This window comes from Microtus pennsylvanicus, chromosome 15 (assembly GCF_037038515.1).
Source record: "Microtus pennsylvanicus isolate mMicPen1 chromosome 15, mMicPen1.hap1, whole genome shotgun sequence".
Lineage (NCBI taxonomy): Eukaryota > Metazoa > Chordata > Mammalia > Rodentia > Cricetidae > Microtus > Microtus pennsylvanicus.
In genome coordinates, this window is record NC_134593.1 from 12518918 (window position 1) to 12542507 (window position 23590).

Below are 23590 nucleotides of genomic sequence, written 5' to 3' on the forward strand. Positions count from 1 at the left end.
GGAGCAGAGTCCTTCAGCCCTGAGTCTCCATGAGGGAAAAGGTTCTACTCTGTCATGCAATTTTTCTACCACTATGACAGCTGTGCAGTGGTTCCGGCAGAATTCCAGAGGCAATCTCATCAATCTTTTCTACCTGGCTCCAGGAAGAAAGGAGAATGGGCGGTTAAATTCAACATTTGACTCCAAGGAGCGCTACAGTACCCTGCACATCAGGGATGCCCAGCTGGAGGACTCAGGCACCTACCTCTGTGCTGCTTATGCACAGTGCTCCCTGCAAGCCTGCAGCCTGTCTGCAAACTGCAGCTGAGTGTGCAGCTACAGCGCTAACATGAGGAGACTCTGCAGGAGGCTTTTCACAGCTGTGGCTTTATCAGATCTCCACCAATTAAAAGGTGTGAGGAAATACAAAATACCAGAACTTAAACTCAAATTGACATGATACAGACTCGAGGAAGCTTAAATGTTCAGAAACATCCCCCACATGGCTAAGATGTACACGTTTATTTTATCAAATGTTAGCTCTAATATCATGAAATAGAAACCTCTCTTAAACATTCTAGAATCATTGGATCATTTCTCAAAATTAAAAACACAGAGTAACTGTTTCCTTCCTGTGTTTAGAGAACATGGGACAACACTTCCAGCTAATCTGTTCAATATGAAGTTGATAAAAAAAATTAAATTTGAAGATCTAATAAATTAATTTTTAGAAAGGCAAGATAAACCAATCTTATTAAATCGAGACATCATTTCTACAATGTCTTCATATTTTTCAAAATACAATGTGTTTAATTTTGCAATATAAACAAACATTTCACATAAAATGATCAGAGCCAAAATATAAATGAATATATATATTTGTAATTTATATCACAATGATATTTGCAGCAATTAATTCTCCAAATGTATTTATGTTTCTGTAATGTAATACATACAAATCTTCTCATTGAAGCATTGCTTTCAGAAGAAAAAAATGGAGACCTCCTAAAGGTCACACAATAAAGAACTAATTAATTTTGCAATAATTGAATATGATCCAAGCAATTGCTGTTTCCCAAGGCTTGGCAGATGACAATGTACAGTTAAAAAAACAGGCCATTAGTCTCAATAAGGAACCAGAAAACAACCATGATCATTCACAAATTGTCTGTCCATTGCTGTTTTCACATGGAAACAGCAGCTGACTGCTTACAACAGCGACTAAATTGTCCCAAACTTTCTAGAGCTTCACAAATTAACTGACTTTCTTGTAATTCAGTCATCTTTATCCCACATTGCAACCACATTTGTTTAAAATGTAGATTATCTAAGCTTCCCAGGTAATAAACAGTTCCTAATTTCCAATAAGACTTATGTGAGCATGGCTAGAAGTGGTGACAGTAGAAACAACAACTTTACTTTTTTTTACAATAAGAATTATAGATATGGTGTAATTCTAACAGGTCTGCCTTTATATGTACTTGGCCTTTTCCCTTTGTGGATTTTAATATTTTTTCTTGTTCTGTTGTTTAGTGTTTTGCTTATTATATGGCAAGGGAACTTTCTTTTCTGGTTTAGTTTATTTGTTATATAGGTTTCTGGTACCTTTATAGGCATATACATATCTAACTGTAAATATCTAACTCCACACATTCCTTCTTTCTTTATGGAAACACACAAGTACAAAACAAGCCAGAATAGGACAAACAAAGAAAATAGTAAAAAATAAAACAGCATGAGAAGCTTATATATATGCAAAGACATATGGACACACAAAAGATTTTTAAAACAAGAAAATTGGAAGCTATTACACATAAGCAAGTGAGCAATATCTTTAATAATGACCCAGTTAAAGCATTATGAGGCCAAAAAAGAAAAGCCCATAAAAAACAATTGAGTTCACTCAAGTTGGCAATCTATTGCTGGGCATGAGGCCTGCCCTGAAGTATAGTTTGTGTGTGCAGTGAAATGCTCATGGAGAAAACCTAATTTTCCCTTGTAAGCAGTTTTAAATTGGAGATAGTTTCTTGGTTGGGTGGGGGATGTTGTCCATCTTGACCTCTCAGCACTGACACCCCATTGTATTGGACCTGTGCAGGCCCTTTGCATGTGACCACCTGTGGGCTGAATCAAGCATGAGCATATAGGAGGCTGGAGTGGCCAAGTTGCCACAATAAAAGTGAGTTAGAAAAAGGCACAGTTGGTGCCAAAAGCGTAACAGCTATACAAAAAGCATAAGAGCTATGCCAAAAGCATGACAGAAAAAGACTTAAAATTCACAAAGGTAACATTGTAAAGCCCATGAAGAATACTCCCAGCCAAGATAAGGCTGAAGGGAAGCAAGAAGGGAGGAGATCTGACTTATTCACAAGAAGATGATTGGAGTTAGATATGGGGTATGATGATGTAAAGTACCTGATGCCTACATGATCCCCATTAGGGGCTATAGGAGCCACAGCTCCTGCAGATGTGACTGCTGGCATGACTGGTGAATTTCCTTTCCATTTCTTCTGGGATTCATGGGTTTTTGCTTTATAAGTTGCAGGTTGTAAGGAAGTAAATGAGTTTCTGCTTGACTCAACTCCCTGCTACATCTGATTGTCTCTGGGACCCCAGGGGCTAGGTGAAAAGTGGCACACTTCTCCTCCTCAGTCAGGGTAAATGGCAGGTAGCTGGTTCAATTCTAAGGTGGGGTCTACAAAGGGACCCTGCACCTCACTCCCAATGTGGGGCTCGAACCCATGACCCTGGGATTAAGAGTCCCATGCTCTACTGACTGAACTAGCCTGGGCTTCTTTGATGACTTCCTGGAAGAGGAGTGTTGGCAGACAAGGGAACATAGGAAGAGGAATGAATCCCAGGAAATACAGGCCCATGTTAGGTCCTAGGAGGAACATAATCAGAGGCACAATCCCCATTCCTAGAGGCCACTGCCCACCTGGTCCCAGTGATTAGATGGAAGCCCTAAGACCTTATTGGTGGAACAGTGGCCTCTTGCCCAGACTAAACTGGGGGCCCTCCACTCTCTGGTTCAGGAGGTGCTACAGTTGGGACATATACATCCATCCTGGAATCCTTGGAATACCCCTGTCTTTGTAATTAAAAAGTCAATGGGACTTGGTGCATGCTATAGGACCTCAGAAAGATAAATGACAGGATGGAAATAGTGGGTACGTTTTTGAGGGGCCTCCCCTGGGTCCCTGACATTCCAACTGATTTTACTCTTACAATTCTAGATATTGAAGACTGCTTTTTCTCCACCCCTCTCAACCCAGACAATTGTGCCAGGTTTGCATTTTCTGTCCCTCTCTTAATTACTCTAGCCTGGATGAAAGATATGAATGGGTCGTGCTCCCTCAGGACATAGCTAATATCCCTGCCTATTGTCAAAATGACCTAGCTTCTTTACTAAAGCTGATTAGTAAAAAAGAAGGGGTGATTTTATATATGCATATGGGTGACCTCATTGTAGGACACCAGGACACCCGATGGCAACAGGTTCTCTTACAGCAAGTATTTGACCTCCTACACAAAAATGGGTTTAAGGCAGCTGCAAACAAGGTCCAAGAGGTACCCCCTTTTAAAATCTTGGGGGCTGAGCTCACCTTGTCATGGGCAAGCCCCGTCCAACCTAAACTGGACATCCCCACTTGTTTGACCCTAACTCAGCTTCAGAGAATTCTAGGAGACTAGAATTTGATCCTGCCTTGGATCCCCATCCTCAAGGATGCACTTGCTCATCTTTTTAACTTCTTTTGGGGACCCATACCTCATGAATGCATTATACTGACCCCTGAGCATTAGGCAATTTTTTGTTTTTGTTTTTTTTGTTGTTGTTGTTTTTGTGAATCCAGGATGCAGTGGACACCATGTTGCTCAAGCAGTATACAATTGACTTGCCTCTATCCCTTAGGATCTTTGTGGGGATCACCCTACTCTATGCTGCCCTAACCTAGGATGGTGAGTTGGGGGGAGCCCTGAGGGTATATTCCTGGGCAGACCAAACTAGAGGGAAGGACCCAGGCCCTTTGAAGCTTTGGGAAAGAGCCACAGGCTATAATATTCCCTTTTAGGTTAACAGATGTAGACTGGCTCATAGAGATGCATACCCAGTTTGCTATAGCCCTGGAGGAATCTCAAGGAAAGTTCGCCTGTCATTATGGTCCCTCTCTCTGAGCAAGACTGCTCTGGAGACTACCCTTAAGGCTCCCTGACCTTTCTTCCCAAAAGCCTTTGTCTAATGCTATTTGTCTCTACTGATTGTGGCCATGCTGGCTCAGCCTATGGAGCCTTTGAGGAGGGTTTTGATGAGCCAAAGATGCAAAGATTTTGCCCTATTGCATGATCTGCCCAATACAAGGAAATGCTCACAATCATTCTAGCATCTTAATTTAACCCATTTCTATTAATCTGTGTATCTCTGCATGGCTGTGGCTTACCAGGTAAAGTTCTGGCATCTGTCTCTTGCAGGGCTACATGGCTTCTTTCCTGATTCTGCCTCCTTCCTTCCAGCATTCAGTTTAGTTTTCCCCGCCTAACTAAGTTCTACCTTGCTATAGACCAAGCCAGTTTCTTTATTAACCAATGGTATTCACAGCATACAGAGGGGAATCCCACATCAATCTATTACAAAGTTCTTTATGATAGATAAATGAAATTATGGTTGCCAATGCTTAGCAACATGTGCCAAAAAGTGTACAGAAGGGAATCTATGTGTGAGGAAATGAATACCTTGGCCATTTCCATACAGTGCTGTTCACAGCATAGTTTTCCCTGAACTCCTATTTAGAGACAGTCATGAAGACTCATTGGAAACTGAGCATATTGTCTTAATGTATGACACCCATGTGCTTGTCTGCATTCTTTTTAGTTATCTGTTTAGTAGAAATTTCACAAGAGAAAAAAATTAAAGTGACTAGAAATCTAATTTTAAGTCATTCTGAACAATAATGTATTTCTTTATGATATATTCACCCAAACACATAATTGTTTGCACATACTCATCTCACCACCATTCCTTATTCCAATTCCACTTTTGCTAGTTTTCTCTTCCTCCAAATATTCCCAGTTTACATCTCTCTGTCTCCCTCTCTCTACCCCTCTCACTTAGTCTTTATTTTCTCTCTGTCTCATGCATATATAACCTGCTGAATACATTTATATTGTTCATTTGTACATGTGTTCAGGCATGACAAAAAAGATTAGAAAACCTATGTGAGAGCTTATCTCTGAAGGAAACTATTCTACTTCTGTCAGCAGCTTTGACAATCTGTAGGTCTTCGTGTAGAAGTAGAACAATGTGGAATCTCCCTCATCAAGGTTGCCATGACAAGGGGTGTTATCATGACGCTGGTTTTAATGACCTCTCCTGCTTCTCACCATGACTCCTTTAATCCTGGTATCCCCACTGAGACTATGTCTACTTCTATGCCATTATCATGTTGTTTTCATTATTAAGGTTTGTAGTACATATTGAAATCGGTAATGGTGATGCCTCCCTCAGTATTCTTGTTATTTAGGTGTGCTTTGCCTTTTCTTTGACCTTTTGTACCTCCATATATATTTTTAGGTTTTCGTTTTATGCCTGTGAAAAACAGTCTTGAAATTTTATTTATGGACTTAATCTTCTAAAAAGTAGCTCTTCTACCAAAAAGAGGTATGTAGATACAATGCAATCACGATTAAAATCCCTGATATATTCTTAAAGAAGTATGGAAATACAATGCAATCATAATTAAAATTCCTGATATATTCTTAAAGAAGTATGTAGATACAACGCAATCACGATTAAAATTCCTGATATATTCTTAAAGAAGTATGTAGATACAACACAATCATAATTAAAATTCCTGATATATTCTTAAAGAAGTTTCTCTTTCCTTCTCTGACACCATTAATGTTTAAGGTCTCGCATTGAGCTATTAGATGAAATTTTAATTAATTTTTCCCAAGGTGACAAAGGTATAGTTTTCTTCTACTGCATAGAGATATCTACTTTTCCTATCACCATTTACTGAACATGTCTTTTCACCACTGCATATGCTGTAGTTATACTGCTTAATGTTTTCTCAAGTATAATTCCATTGGTCTATGTGTCTCTTTCATTAGATTAAATGTTGTTTTAGTCCAATGATGCTGTCCTACAACTAGATCAGAAACTGTTATATCTCCCGCATTATTATTTCTACTTAGTATTAGCTTTGACTATTCTGCGTACATTGTGGTTCCATGTGTTATTAATGCTCTTATATCCCTGTGAATCATAGTATTGGGATTTTGATGGTGATATTATTGAATCATTAGATTACTTTCGGTAGAAAACCCATTTCGCAAAATTAAAAACAAACAAACAAGCATCTTGGCAAAGAGAATGTAGTGTGACCCAGTGAGTTACACAGTATACACTTGCATCCATACATCTTTTCAGGTAAGTCTTCCATGTCTCTGGCTTCTCTGCACTATAGATAACAGACCTTCACTTATACTCTTCTTGGATATCCTATTGATGTCTTGTGCCATGGAGATTCTGCAGCTTTGGATCTGTCGATCTGTGCCCTTCACATGTTCTAGCAGTTTCTATATTAATGTGGATAACTCCTAACCCTGGCTCTGGGCATGGGTGATAGCAGTTTGCTTAGCCCACCACCTTTCCTCATCTCACCACCCAGGAAAGCTTTCCAGCACTGCTCCAGCTAGTTCACCCAATGCAGCAGGCAGAATGGAGAGGGGCCAGTTCAACTGTTCTCACTCCCCTCCATCTGACTTACCCGCACTGAGTCCAGAAGAGATAGTTAAGTTATTCTGACCAGGTGAGGTGCAAGCCCCGCAATTTCAATTGTTGCAGTTGGTGAGAGGATGCCCCAGATCTTCTGCTCTAATATCCCAGAGGCCAGTTCTCCCACAACTGTAGGTGCATATCCTCAGGTGAGGCAGGCATTTTTTCCTCACCTTTACCAACACAAGACAGATAAGTGGGGGAGGACACAGCTCTTCTACTCTTACACCCTCAGGGGCAGCTCACCTGCACCACCACTAACAGGGACAGCTCTATTGTACTTTTCAGTCCAGGTACAGGACCCACTCTCCTGAGTGCTGCAGTTGGTAAGAGGCAGGTCCAGTTCTCCCTAGTGCTCCAGACTGTGAGGGGTAGGGCTAACTCTGTGTTAACTTATTCTGTTTCAGGGGTAACAGGAGTCATTGACATCAACATAGACTGAGGTTGTGGCAGAGCAACGCATACAGACATGGCTTTTGACAGCTCTTAGTCCCAGAAGACACCAGGGCTCCTGGTGGTAGCACTCAGATCTTTACAACCACAGCAAAAGCAAAACCCTTAGACATTAACATGGTCCTAAGTGGCAGCCCAGATCCCTACCTACTTCAATGTGGTCCTCGGTGCCAACACAGACCATGGACATGAAAACAGATCCTGGTTTTGTTTGCAGTATGAATACAGACATGGCCCAAGGCTGAAGCCCAGGCCTTGTATGTCACCATGGACTTGATTGGCAGTATAAGTCACTCAGATTGGTGTGGACCCAGCAGCACAATGTCCTAGGTGGTAGCCTAGATTCCAGGCATCTCCACTGCCCCAACACACATACCATATATAATCAGAATGCCCATGACAGGCAGGGAGGTGGCACTGTCTCAGTGTATAAGGAAGAAGAAGAGAAAGTAGTAGTGAAGAGCTCCAGGACTTCCAGCAACACACTGAGATGGATGAATGGGACCAGGCCCTTCCAGCGGCTGCCAGGAGCCTTCAGCACACAATCATCTGCTAGTCAAGGACAAAGATGCACCAAAAACTCACAGCACCTAGCATCTCCCACAAGTCAACAGCCATCAATACCTCTTTTAATATATATTGAGAGCTCTCACACTTCTGTCCCTATTTCCAGACTGAGATTCAGGCCATAAGGTCTGCTTTTCTTTTGGGGGAAACAGAATAGCCTATGTCTCTATCTCCCAGCTACCCAGGTTCCAAGTTCTTCAATCAATGCTGTCACAAAAATTAGTTTAGGCACCTTGACACCCTAGGGTTCAGCCTCCTCTTCCTCAGGAAAGCTTGGCTTGACACTGTGGGGTGAACATGGTCAGAAGAGAACTGGGCATAATGACTACCTGTTGTTCAAATCCTTGGGGTAATAATTGATCATGAACCCACACAGCTCAATTTGCTCATATGTTGCACTTTGTAGCTCAATGGTGAGATCCTCCACCTCTGTCATCTGCTATTCCTGCTTAGTGAAGGAGGAGACTTGGGATGGTGCCTCCCCAGTAGTCCCTGCAGGCAGATTAAAAACAAGTGAACTTGTATGCTTGAATGATATAGGGCCAGGAGAGTCCATACTGAGTTACAAGAAGACGCCCAAAGAAGAGGAAGTGCTATGGACCCAGTGAAGTCTGCAAAGAGCAGGGTAGCTATGCTCAAACCAGTGTCCTTCAGCTATGTCTCTGTCCTAACCACCATGGTTATACATGTGCCCCACTCCCTAATGCAGTCCTCTAGACCTGGAAGGCATAAGTTAGCCCAGCCATGTAGATTTGGAGGACGGGGTCATCTCACATTTGATGTGATACAGGTAAGTCCTGTTGTCCTTACAGCTGAGCAGCACCAAATCCTGATCACATGTGTCCAGGACCAAAGCATATGAATGTCTGAGACTTTGGTACATGGCCAGGGGAGATTTTCTCCCTTCTTATTAGCATCAGATTCCCATGGAAACTGAAGGAATCCCCTAGGATGAAGTCCAGCAACACCTTAACCTGGAAGAGACACCTAATTAGTCACTCCTTTGCTCCTGCTGTCCTTCCTTCTCATTCAGAATGAGATTAAGGATCTCCCAGAAAAACAGGTGCAGGTTTGGCAATCCATGGTTCTCCCAAGCTAACGATCAGAAACCTTTTACTCTGAGCATGCTCTTGGGACACCTAGAGAAGCAGGATAAGCCCATTGCTTCCCAGAAGCTCCCAGATACCAAGCCCTACTACTGGAAGGCCCAGCTCAAGCTCGACCTCCTCCAGGAACCTCCCCATTCCCTTCCATGAACTCACTGTACCTTCCCCAGAACCATTTATTTCTCCATGTTTTACACTAAGACTGAAGTCTTCCCTCTGTCTACCTCTCACAGGTCTCCCCATGTTCTCCATTCTCTCTCCCAAGCAGCCTTCTCAGTCTTGCCAACATGTCTATGGGCACTGAAAGAACATCCCACTGTTACATGGTGTTCCCAGAACACTGGTGACATCACAAGGAATAACAAGGGCTCTCCAGAATACAATAGAATGTCCAGAGAAGGCAATCATATGGTCACCAGCAGCTGCCCTCACCTACCTACTAACTATTGCTACTATTTTAATACTGCATACTATTGCTCTTCTGCAATTCACTGGAAGCCATACTGCCCTTCCTAGGAGCCTTCCCAGTAGCACAAGGGAAGACCTTCATCACCTCCTCATTACAAAGTCAGAGATCTCTCTCGGCTTCATTAGAATATACTCACTACTTCATGTATTGGAAATAGAAGACTCACTTCCAAGCACATCCCAGGAAGTATCTCATCCCCTTCTTGAGATAACTAATCAATAACATGATTGCCTCATTGCTAATCATTTCTCCCTGAACTAACCAAAACTGAGGTTTCCCTTCTAGGAGTCTCACCTGTGACACAGGGGAAGCCATTCAGCATCTCCTCCTTCCAAAGATAGAGATTTCTTTCTGCTTCATTAGACTCTTTTCACTACTTCACCAATGGGGAGTTGAAGGCTCATGTTATAAGCACTGCCCAAGAATGGTCCTTCCCCTCCTGAACATCCACACCCAATAATATGAGAAATAAAGCATGTCAAGAAATTTAGTCAGGATGATATGGAGGAGGCTGGTGCAGAATTTTCCGTAGCAGTGTGTGTTGGGTCAAGCAGGAGGCGTCAGGTAGCCTACTTGCTACAGGAGGCTGTGTGTCCTGGCTTTCCAGAACAAGATTCCTAGGAGTTTTAGATGAATCCAATGCACTAGAATTGGCAGCACCTGAAGAATAGTTTCTGAATTGTGTGCACTGTCTTAAACAGGGGAAGACAGGTCCTTTGTTTATTGTAGGAGGCCTGTAGGTTGTGTTTCTTGTGCACTAAATCCTGGGTGGTATAGTTACGTCACCTTACCTGTTGTAGGAGGATGTATGGGATAGAATCCTGGAACTCGATTCCTGGAAATTGTAGGTAGTCCTGGTTCTTGAGACTGTGAATAATGCCTGGAGTCTAGTTCCGAGGTGGTAGAGGTGGGACTCAGCAGGAGAAGTGCATCCTCTCTGCTATCCTAATAGGAGTATTTATGATTATAAACCTTTATTTTAAAACTGCTTTAAAAGTTTTGCACTTAAAAATTACATTCAGTGTGTGTGTGTGTGTGTGTGTGTGTGTGTGTGTGTGTGTGTGTGTGTGTGTGTTTACATGCTAGGAGAGAGAGAATACATGTGTGAGAGGGTATATGTATCTAGGACTAAGAAAAAAGTTATTTCTTTCTACCAAAAATCTTCTGGGGACTGAATTCTGCTTGTCAGTCTTAAAGACAAGTTTTTTTACTCATTATACAATCTTGCTGTCTAGAGAACTGCTTTTGATGCAACCAAAACATTCTTACACTCGTTGCTCTTGTTTTTCATTTGACTCTAAAAATAATTAGGGTCCTTCCATGTTTTTTTTTCAATAGGTAATGGACCTTTTTGCTATACATTATCATGTAGTTGTGTAGTTCCTCTTGCTATTCTAATTTTATCATAGCACAGTCTCACAAAAACAGAAAATAATATTATTTCTTTTGAATTGTTAAGGCTTAAATTATGATCAACATTGTAATCTATTCTAGAGAAAGTTTCATGTGCTGCTGAGAAGAATGTATACCCTGGAGCTTTGTATGGAATGTTGTGTAATGTTTGTAAAGCCATTTGATCCCTGGTGCCTTTTAATTCAGATATGCCATTCCTGATTATTGGGTGTTGAAGATATAAAGGTGAGCATACCTACCTTACAGTGAAGAGTGAGTGACTATTGCAGTCACCAAGTCTTAAGCATCAGAGCCTCTCTCTCTCTCTCTCTCTCTCTCTCTCTCTCTCTCTCTCTCTCTCTCTCTCTGTGTGTGTGTGTGTGTGTGTGTGTGTGTGTGTGTGTGTGTGTGTGTGTGTGTGTGTGTTGGGGGGTGTTCCTGTCTGTGGACATACCAGCCAAGGATCAGTTACTCAAAAGTGCTACAATCACTTAAGGTTATTTCCCTTTCTATGGTCCAACTTTATTTCTGATCCCTAACAGTTTTCCAACCTTTTCATTAGGCAGGTTCTCAATGGCTCCAGTAGCTCCCCTATTTGTACACCTTGGGGTGTCTAATGTCTAAACCAGGTACTATCTCCTGAGCACGTTAAGTATTGGGGATGTAGGAAAAGACTGAAATCTTTTACTGGAGGACCCATGTTAATGTCTTCTAATTCTACACAGTAATAAATACCCTGTGTGATGGGTGATGCTGTTAGGAGTGTCTCCAAAATATTTTTCTGAGATTATAGCAATATATGAAACTGTGTGCTAAGGTAAACAGTATTAAATCAGTTCTCAGCTCTGCATTTTACATTCTTAAGAACAAATATTGACTAAAAGCAGAAAATAAATACATGAAAAATGTAGTAGTCTAAAACAGGATAGGAGCAGCTGGTGCAACAGGTGGGAACTGTCCACCAGGTGGCAGATCGTGGCTGTTGCTGCAAACTTGAGAGTAGCTACAATCAGCTTTCTGTGCAGATGACTGAAGAACCTACAGTGCTGTGGGAGACAGAGGAGGGGAGCTGACCACATAAGCATCTTGCCTGGCTGAAGGTCACAGTCCCCAAGGAGAGCAATGGCGACACTGATTGGGCATCTTATCCTGTTCTTGTGGCTGCAGTTGAACTGTGAGTGAGAGCTTTGGGGAAACAAGGCATTTGGCAATGTTCATTATCAGTCTGACAAGCAGACTGGTTCCTCCAGTGTTCCTAAAATAACCGTGGGAAGAAAAACAAAGTCTGGGGAGCGGTGTCCTGATGGTCTTCCTGCTGTTTCCTTTTGCACAGGTGTGAGCAGAGCAGAGCAGCTGGAGCAGCCTTCTCTCCTGAGTGTCCAGGAGGGAGGCAGTGCTGTTATCAACTGCACCTACACAGACAGTGCCAATTATTACTTCTCCTGGTACAAGCAAGAGCCTGGGGCAGATCTCCAGTTCCTTTTAAGTATTCTTTCAAATGTGGACAGAAAAGAAGAACAAGAATTTACTGTTTTACTAAATAAGGACGAAAAACATCTCTCCCTGAACATCACAGCTGCTCATATTAAGGACTCAGCCACATACTTCTGTGCAACAAGTGCACAGTGATCCCCAGGCACCTGCTGCCTGCACACAAACCTGTGACCATGGCTGGAGACAAATATATTTTCCATTGTAGACACCATGAATTTCCTGTATTTTATGTATCATAGATGAATAGTCTAAAATGTTTTAAAGTTTTGTTTCTAAAACTTATAACAAACGCTAAAAAATCTTGAGTGATCTCATAATGAGAATAAGTAATTATATGTCAAGACTTAGTTGACTGCTAGATGCCATTTAGATTGCCCCCCCTCCAAAGACATCTCTGTGTCACTGGTAAAGAATACTCATGATGGAAAGGCTTTTGCCTTTTAATAAAAGTACTTGATGTATTTATTAGAAGACTATTATGGGATAGGACATGAAAACCTTTATAATACACAGCAAAATTTTCCCTTAATGTATTACTGATATCAAAGAGTGATGGAGTCCTGTACCCTGGCAGCTCTCTATGGAGTGTTGAGAGAAGCATGTAAGATCCATGTGTCTGTGAGGTCCTGCTGTGGGCCAGGTCTATGGGTAGTACAGGGTCATTTGCATAGCAAAGGGAAGACAAGTGCTCCTGCATCCTCTCCAGTAGGCACCTGCATCCTCCTGCCTCTACCTCCAAAATGATGAGATCAAAGGAAAGTACCATCATGTCTCTTGCAAGTACCTGTTCTTGACTTCTAAGCTATCTCTCCAAGCTCTGAAGGACCATTAGTCCACTCAAGCATGTAGCTCTGGCAAGCCTTGCCTTTCTCCTGCATTCCCTTTGCCTTGCTAAAAGCCTTTAGATTACATTCTTAAAACTAGCTACCAAGGTCTATTCACTTATTTGGCCACTTCCTCCTCCTGAGGTTGACTACCAAAGTCCAGCAATGACTCACCTAATGGACATGCCGATTAAAATTAAATACCTCATCCTAGCACAGGGTTCTCCTCTTTACCTTTATAAACCACCAGGTGCCTATGTGCCACATCTGTCTCCTCTCTTTTCAGAGGCAGTCCATTTTCCCTCTGGGACAAACACCTGTTTTCCTTCTCCCTTATCCCCTCTCTTCTCTACCACTCCTAGCCCCTTCTAACAAAGATGCCCAATCTTCCTCTTGTTAAAAATTACACCTGTATTGGCATAAAAACAGACAGGACAAATGAAACCAAATCAAGGACCCATATATTAATCCACACACCCTCGAACACCTTATTTTTGATGAAGAAACAAAAAATATCAAATGGAATAAAAGCATATTTAACAAATTGTGCTAGCATAATTGGATATCAACATGTAGAAGAATGAAAATAGACCCATATGTATGGCCATGCACAAAACTCAAGTCCAAATGGATCAAAGACCTCAACACAAAGCCAGCCACACTGAACCTTATAGAAGAGAAAGTGGGAAGTTTACTTTGAATGCATTGGCACAGGAGACTACTTCCTAAATATAACCCTAGCAGCACAGACACTGAGAGAAACAATTAATAAATGGGACTTCCTAAAACTGAAAAGCTTCTATAAAGCAGAGGACATTGTTAACAAGACAAAACGACAGCCTACAGAATGGGAAAATATTTTCACTAAGCCCACATCAAACAGAGATCTGATCTAGAAAATATACAAGGAACTCAAGAAATTGGCCATCAAAAGAACTAATAATCTAATAAAAAAGTGGAATACAGGCCTAAACAGAGAACTCACAACAGAGGAATCTAAAATGCCTGACAGCCACTTAAGGTAATGTTCAACATCCTTAGTCATCAGAGAAATACAAACCAAAAACAACTCTGAGATTCCATCTTACAGCTGTAAGAATGGCCAAGATGAAAAACACTGATGACAACTTATACTGGAGAGGTTGTGGGGAAAAGGAAACATTCCTACATTGCTGGTGGGAATGCAAGCTACTATAGCCCCTTTGGATGCCAGTGTGGTAATTTCTCAGAAAATTAGGAAACAACCTTGCTCAAGACCCAGTAATAGCACTTTTGGGTATATATGCAAAAGATGCTCAATAGTGCCACAAAGACATGTGCACAAATATGTTTATAGCAGCATTGTTTGTCATAGCCAGAAACTGGAAACAACCTAAATGCCCTTTGACCAAAAAACGGATAAGGAAAATGTGGTACATTTACACAATGGAGTACTACACAGCAGAAAAAAATAACGACCTCTTGAATTTTGCAGGAAAATGGATAGAGCTAGAAAACATCATTTTGAGTGAGGTAACCCAGACACAGAAAGACAATTATCACATGTACTAACCCATAAGCAAGCCTTAGCACTTTTTCAGGGATTAAGCTAGCCGGGCAGTGGGATGCAGCCTACACCTCTTATAAGAGTGGTGCCCAATGTGGTTAACTAACACCATGTAAAACCTGAGAGGACTTCAAAAGTAATTCTATACACAAATATAGAGTTTAACATAGCTTTTTGCTGTTTGCTGTTGGCATGCCGAAGAGATATTTTCCTGATTTAGCTGTAGGGAAAGAAAAAAAAAGCTGTGCAGTGTTAAAATGCCAGCTTTCTGGGCTATGCTCCTAGCACAACCTCTGTCTCTTGCAGGAGACAGAGGATTTGGGTGGGGTTTTGTGAGTAAAGTGCTAAGGCTTGCTTGATGGCAATGGGGACTGCTGTGTGCCTGGAACTGTGTGTGGCTCAGGGGCACCAAATGGCTCTGAGGCAGGAGCAGTTCTGCTCCACCATACTGAACTGTGCTGATCTCAGGCAGGAGCTATGGCAATTATCATAATAACAGCACAGTTAAAGTTTAGACTGGGCAGGAAATAGGCAGTACCATATTACCCCTATGTGGCACAAGCTAAAGTTTTTAAGAAGCGCTTAGCATTTTGATAAGTACCCCTGGACAGAAAAGAATTACAGATTCACAATAGGACAGATTCAGACATAAAAGTCTCTAAATGGGTCACACTGTTGAATAAAGGTACGTAGTAGGCTTAAATGAGAAAAGAAATAAAGAGTATATAAAGTTAATGCTTTAAAAAGGATAAAGTCTTTAAAGAGATAATGTACAGATAGTCATAGATTAAAAAATAAGACAAGTAAAAATGGAAAATTCACAGAGTTTGGATTTTATATATTGTATTTTCTTTAAATTTTTTGACTGTGAAGGAGCTAAGCATAGTGACATTTCACTGCTATGCTAAACCAGCTTGTATATTATAAAAGTATTATGACTTCAGAATTTGGGTCTAAAGACATGATGCTTTGGAAAATAGGTTCTTATTTTGATTACACAGAGGATGAGACCCTGTGGATTGCTTCTAGACCAATATGGTTTGATAGACCATGCCCTCCTGAAAGGTCGCCATACACACCCTCAAAAATTTATGTTGCTCAACCACCGACTGAGATGAACTTAACATATAGGATACACCATGAAAGACCTGATTAACAGCACCCCCATACAGTATGAAGCAGTTTGGAGAGAAAAAAACTGCACCCATTTTTCCAAATATTGTTTATAAATGTCCTTTTACATTTAAAAGGGGATATGATATATAGATATGAATAATTTACATTGGTATAAATTTTGCTTTGTTGATATAAATATAAGGTCAATCTTGTTATATGCATATTTCTGATCTTGATTACAGTATTGTGATTGTGTAGTTCATTTAAAAAATGTAATGTATAATTAGGAAACATAGGTTGTTAATGGGTAATCATTGATAATAGTCAAGCTTGTAGTCATTTTAGTTAGATTTTCTAGATATATAGAGATATATTTCAGTTATATAGACATTCTTCATATCTTTCAAAGACTACGGAATATGGAATTTAATGTTTTAATAATTTAGGGCTTTTCATGACAATGAGACACATCTGTTCCTGGCAGCACCAATCTACTGCAAGAGGAAGATGGGCATCAAAGAGGCCCCTTATGGAGTTGGCTAGCCATTTGGGTAAGAAACTGCTCAACTTGCAGAGAGAGGACAGCTGAACTTGCCTAAAGGTGAGATGGTCCTTGGGGGTTACTGTTTCATGAAAGAGTCTGTGAGACATTCTGCAGGATACAAAAGAAAGTGACTGAACTGTCTTGAAATTTCCTGCTTCATGGAAAAGTCTGCTCGATACTATGGGTCTGAAGGCCAGAGATGGATGCCCCAGAGGTACAGAAAAACTTTGAGTGACTGTCCAGGCAGCCAGATATCTCTGTCATTTCTAGAGCTTTGGAAGCTGCTTACTTATCATTTACTTAGATAATATTATATCCTTCTGGAGTCTTTGATGGAGTTGAAGAATGGATAGTTTTGGTTTTCCTTAGTTATGATAAAAGATAAAATAGATCTAAGTATTGTAACTGTAATTCTAGCTTGATACCTGTTTTATTATTTATAATTTTACTATGCTAAAGTGAAATCCTTTCTTTTTTAAACAGAAAGGTCTTTCTGTTTATGTATTGCTTTCATTGGTTGAATAAAAAGAAACTGGTTTGGCCTTTTGATAGGGCAGCCCTTAGGTAGGCAGAGTAGACAGAACAGAATGCTGGGAAGAAGGGAAGTGTGGCAGATGCCATGAATCTCTGGCCTGAGATGGACATAGGTTAGAATCTTGTCAGTAAGCCACAGTCGTGTGGTGATACACAGATTTAGTAGAAATGGGTTAATCAAGATGTGAGAGTTAGTCAATAAGAGGCTAAAGTGAAATTTTTGCATTACTTCATTAGCAGAAGGAATATCAAAACAGCCTAGTTGTGTGGCTCTTAGTGTTAGGACAAATGAAGATACATAATGAAAAGGAACACGTTTAGGAAGAAAAAATATTTGAGAAAATAAAGTACCATGAAGTGGAATCAAGCTAAGTCCTGTATTCAAGGAGATAAACAGATTTTAAAATAGAATAAAGGGAGCAGTAACTTCAGAGCAAGATTGCATCCAGCTAAATTTCCAACTTGTACAGAGGAAATAAAGAAAAGTTTAGATCTGGTTGTGGTGTTGCATGCCATTAATCCCAGTACTTGGAGGACAGAGGCTGGCAGCTCTCTGAGGTTGAGACCAGCCTGGACTACAGAGATAGTTTCAGGACAGCCAAGTTTGGGCAGTTAAAGACAAAACACCACCACTAAAATATCAGTAATTAACAATCATTGGTAATTAATATCTCTTAATATCAATGGACTCAATTCCCTAACAGAATGAATGTGAAAACAAGATTCACCCCTTTGCTGCATACAAGAAACACACCTCAACATCAAAGACAGACATTAATTCATATTAAAGCATTTGAAAAAGATTTTCCAAGCAAATTGACTCATGAAGCAAGATAGTGTGGCCATTTTAATATTTAACAAAATATACTTCAAGCCAAAATTAATCAAAAGAGAAAGGAAGGATACTCATCAAAAGAAAATATTTCAATTCTGAACCTCTATGCCCCAAATTATGTTTACCTTGCTATTCCAATTTCTGGTGCTTCTCGTCAACTATGTGTTCCCTTTTGAATATTTCTGGCTTCTGTGGCTAATCCAAGTTATATATTTCCACCTGAAGATTTGTAGTTAGGAGCCTCTACAATTTCCATTGTAGTTAGAAGTTCAGTGGCAGAATATGTGTCATTTGTCTTTTGGGGTCTCTGTCAACTCATTTTAAATAATCTTTTCTAGTTCCATCCATCTACATGCAGATTTTATGATGCCATTTTTCTTTACTTAGAAGAATAATTAATAATATATAGGTGCCACATTTTATTATCCATTCAAGAGTTGGAAGTCATTTAAATTGTTTCCATTTCCTAGTTACTGTGAATAAAGAAACAATGAATATAGCAAGTGACTATTTGTGGAGAAGGATGTAGAGTTCTTTGGCATATAACAAGAAGGTGCATAACTAGGTTGTGTGGTAGATTTAGCTTTAGGCTTTTGATGACTCTCCATATCGAATTCCAGAGTAACTGTGCCCATTTTCATTTCCCCAATAGTGAATGAAGGTTTCTTTCACTCCACTGACTCCCACCAACATTTGCTGTTAGTTGTTTTATTGGTTTTAGATATTCTAACTGGTGTAAGATGAAATCTCAAAGTTGTTTCAATTTGTATTTCACTATTTGCTAAGAATGATGAGAAATTTTGAAATATTTCTTGGCCATTTTTATTTCTTTTTTTTTATTGAGAACTCCATCTAGACAGTCTTGTCTTCTGACCATCTGCATTTCCTTCACCTGGAAGTGATGGGGTGAAAAGAGCTGTTTTAATGAGATTTGTAGAGATGGCCTGAAGTCACGTTTGTTAGTGACATCCGTCCACTAGGGGGCACTGCAGGGTTTCTAGAAATTACTTTTTCTTAAATTGCCTAGAGATTTGAAAACCTGAGAACAGACATAAGGAAATAAGGCAATCCACTCACAAAGCAAAGAGTAGAGGTGATAGTGTAGAGATCACCTAGATCTTTAACTCTCAATCATTCTGTAGAAAATCACATACATCTAGAGCCTGTTCAGTGGATCTCATGTGTCTATCTATTTTAAGAACAATTCTCTGAACAGATATTAGCAAAATAAAATCTTTCTGGGCATTATGAAGATGGACACTCAAAAGAAAACATCTCCACTGCTCTCTTTTTTCAGTTTTATGCTTATAATTTCTCAAACTCAAAGAAATATAAATTATTCCAATATCATCATTCATCATATCATACACACACACACACACACACACACACACACACATATACTTTAAACTAGAAAAAAGATAAATAACTACTTGAGAAGGAAAAACAAGTTATGAAAGAATAGACGGGAGAGGCCTTACTGACCTGGAGCAGGCATTTATAGCCTGATCTCTATCAGCTGTATTTTTCTGCACAGCACATTGGAAAAGTTGGACAGAAGCCAAGAGATGGAAAATAAATCAAGGTAGAAACAGGGCAGGACATGTCTTGTTTTTCTCATAATCAACAAAACTCTGTTGGAAACATTTTCTATGTACATGATGATCTTAATAGCAAGAAATTCCTTTTATTCTGTTCCCTGCATTGCATGCTGATGTGTCAGTGTAATTTAAGAGTCCTGCCAGGACTTCCTTGTTGGCTCTGTTGCTCACAATGGAGGGTGGGCCCATGCCCAGCAGTAGATGGCCAACACAGAATGAATCCAATAATGTTATTGCATGATATTGCTTAGTGTGAGCATATTTTCATCTTAACTGGTCTTTTGTCTGTTTGTATGTATTTTGTGTTTTTAAGCAGTTTCAGGTGTGCATGTGTGAGAGAGTTTCTTCTTTGTTTTGTTTTGTTTTTTAATTCTATTCTGTTTGGGTTTTCATTGTTTGCCTCTTTGGTTTCTAAAAAGAGATAAAAAGAAAGAGCATGGAGTTGGGTGAGTGAAAAGGTCTGAAAGCTCTTGGAAATGATGGAGGAGGAGAGACAATGATCAGAATATACTGTTGAAAAAATTTCAATAAGAAAGTCAAAAAATCTTGCTAGGATTCTGCAAGGCTCTCCTTAACCCACTAGAGCTATTAGTTCTCACACCAGTGTTCTGCATTTATGAATTCCTTTTCCTCACACATCTTCCCCCAAGCTCCTATATAAGAAGTGTTACATTAGAAATAGAGTGTCCTGGGCTCTACATCATTGTCCTCCACAATCGTGCAGTGGAGGTGGGTGGAGTTTCTTGTTCAGATGAAAGAGGAAGCTCAGTGATTAGGAGAGAACTGCTGTGTGTAAGCACAAGGGTGTCTGGGCACAAGACTTGACACCATCACAGCTGGAGAGAAGACACCCTAGCAATTGGACAGGGGCCATGGACAGGAAACTGGGAGCTGTGCTGGGGATTCTGTGCATGTGGATTTGCTGTGAGTTGTGCTCACCTATGTTGCATTAGAGATTCTGCCAAAATATCAGTGGTGAAGGGGGAAATGAGTCAACATAGAGCTCCTGTACAGTCATCCTCATGGTGTTCCCTGGGATATTTGATAAAACCCTTCATAAATTCTGAATTACTTTTATGTTTCCAAGCAGGGGTCAGAGGAGTTGAGGTGGAGCAGAGTCCTTCAGCCCTGAGTCTCCAAGAGGGAACCAGTTTTGTTCTCACATGCAACTTTTCTACAAGCATGAGAAGTGTGCAGTGGTTCCGGCAGGATTCCAGGGGCAGCCTGGTCAATCTTTTCTATCTGACTCCGGGAACAAAGCAGAATGGGAGGCTAAACTCAGCCTTCAACTCTAAGGAGCGCAAGAGCACCCTTCACATCAGAGATGCCCAGCTGGAGGACTCTGGCACCTACTTCTGTGCAGCAGAGGCACAGTGCTTCCAGCAAGCCTGAAGCCTGGCCCCAAACTGTGTCTGGGTATGCAGCTTACAGCCCTGCTACAGGCAGACTCTGCAGGTGGATTTTCACAGTTGTGACTTTATCAGATCTCCACCAATAACAAAGAAGAAGTGAGGAAACAGAAAAATACCACTGCAGTAGTTCACACTTAAACTTGGACTGATGTGATATTGACTTGTAGAAGGATAAATGCTCAGAAACTTCAGTCCACATGAATAAAATTTATATATATATATATATATATATATATATATATATATATATATATATATATATATTGTTTTTCGAAACAGGGTTTCTCTGTGGTTTTGGAGCCTGTCCTGGAACTAGCTCTTGTAGACCAGGCTGGTCTCGAACTCACAGAGATCTGGCCTGCCTCTGCCTCCCGAGTGCTGAGATTAAAGGCGTGAGCCACCACCGCCCAGCCATAAAATTTATATTTTATCAAAAGTTTATACTAATATCATAAAATATCAACCCCTCTTTCACACTCCAGAATCAACTTGATCATTCTCAAAACTGGAAACTGAGAGCAACTGTTTCCATCCTGTGTTTAGGGAGTATGGGACAACAGTTTCCACTAATCTACTAAATATAAAGTTGATAAAAAAATTAATTTTGAAGATCTTATAAATTAAGTGGTAGAAAGGAACAACAAACAAATCATGTTATTCTATTTTATTTTTTTAAAAAACTATCTTTTCTCATGTTACACACCAATCGCAGTTCCTACTCCCTCCCCTCCTCCTGTTCCCTCCATCTTCACGCCCCCACCCAACCTCCCATCACTCTTCAGAGGAGTTAAGGCTTCTCATGGGGTTGTAGAGGTGGCTCAGAGGTTAAGAGCACTAACTGCTTTTTCAGAGGTCCTGAGTTCAATTCCCAATGACCACATGGTGGCTCACAACCATCTGTAATGAGATCTGGTGTCCTCTTCTGGCCGGCTAGCATACATGCAGGCAGAAAACTGTATATTAATAATTAAACAAATCTTATTATTATATCAAGACATGGTTTCAACAATGTCTTGACATATTTAAAATATATAATATATTTAATTATGCAATATAAAATTTTACATCAAAAATTATGAGTCAAAAGATAAATGGCAAACTAAAGAGGTATATTTGCAATTTGTATCACAATAATACTTACAATTGATTCTACAAAATGTTTACATATCTGCAATATAATATACATGCAATACGTCTCATTAAAACACCGCTTTCAAAAGAAAATGTGGAAACTATTCAAGGTCACACTATAAGGGAATAATTCATTACATAGCAATTAAATGTGATCTAAGCACTGCTAATTCCCAAGGGTTGGCAGCTTATCTTCCACAGTTGAAAAACTCTGGCCTGCCACTTGTCTCTTTACGAAACTGGAAAGCAGTCACACTCATTCATTCCCAAATTGTCTGTCCATTGCTGTTTTCAGCAGCTTAGTGGTAACAAAAGTGACTGGATTGGCTAAAACATTTACTTCCTAGAGCTTCACAAGGGACCCCCTTGTGATCTACTCACCTTCATCCCCATTGCAGCAGCTACATTTGTTCTAAATACAGATTATAGGAGCTTCCAAGATAATAAATGATTTCCAGTTGTCAATAAGATCTATGTGAGCATGGCAAGAAGTGGCAGCACTATAGGCAACAGCTTCTACAATTAGATTTAACAATTCAGTCATTTCAGAGCATTCACAAATAGCAACCACCATAATCTTGGCTTCTTGATAGAGTATAGTACAGAATTAGGGGCAATTGGACTGTGGTATTTAGGCATGATTACCATAAATGGTGCTCTGAAAAGTTTTTCTAACTGATCTTGATAGATCTTTTTCCTGATCTCACTCCTGATTAATCTTGACTTGAAATTTCCTGTTTACTAAACAAAGGAGCTTGAAGACTACAGACAACAATTTTAGAAGTTTTCTAGAGAAGACCTACATTAAACCTTTAAAAAAGCAATATAAATATGATTTTCTGTTGTAAATCCTTAAAATCAAAGTGAAAGTACAATCAAGAAACAAAACGAGAAAAATTGCATCAATTAAGAAAAGCACCTTCCATCCTTCTGTGTTTGTACCAACAGCCATCATGACTGGATCATTCATCCTCTTCATTCCACTCTTTCAAAAGTCCTGCAAGCTCTCACACAAGAAGGTGCCCATTTGCTCTTCTATTTGGTCCTCGTTAGTATCTGCCTGATGCACAGTAGCTTCCATCCTGTAACAGTCATTCATCATCTCCATTTCCTGCACTGACTCCTCAAGATGTTCTTCTCCTTCCTTTATTGTGAACTTCAATTTCCACTTTAGGGTCCATCAAGGCATAAATTTCATCCAGATACTGAAGAAATTGACAGATTTATTTATTTGATTTATGGGTGACTATGATCAGTTGTCATTGTCTTCTCTTCTTCCTGATCAAAAGGATCCCTTTTGTGAATCTATTTGTTTCTGGTAATCGGTGATTTCCTGAGGAAGCTATTCATTCTCTCTTAGTAATCTGTTGCTTCCATTTTCTGCCTCTTCAATTCAGAGACCCAATAGTTCATTTCTTTTTTATCCAATTCTCCCCCCCCCATTCTTTAACTTTTTATCTTTTTTCAGGTTGATGAACTTTATCACATAAAAACTGAGCATCATGGCCACTTGCAGACTGCTGAGCCATCTCCAGTTCATTTTTCAATTTCATTTCTTTTATCGTTAGTTGATTTAAAAATTTGCTTGTCCTTCTTCAACCTGTTCAACGTCTACAAAGTCAACTCTGCTTATTGAGCTGTCACCTTCATCAGTGACTGAGCATTTCTAAATAGATATGTCACATTTGAGTCATCTTCATCTTTTAGTTCATTTACTTCTACATTCACCAAGGTGATCAATGAATTATCTGCCAACTCTTCTTGCAGGAGCAGGTCATCTGGACCAACATTGACTAATTCTTTGTCATTTAT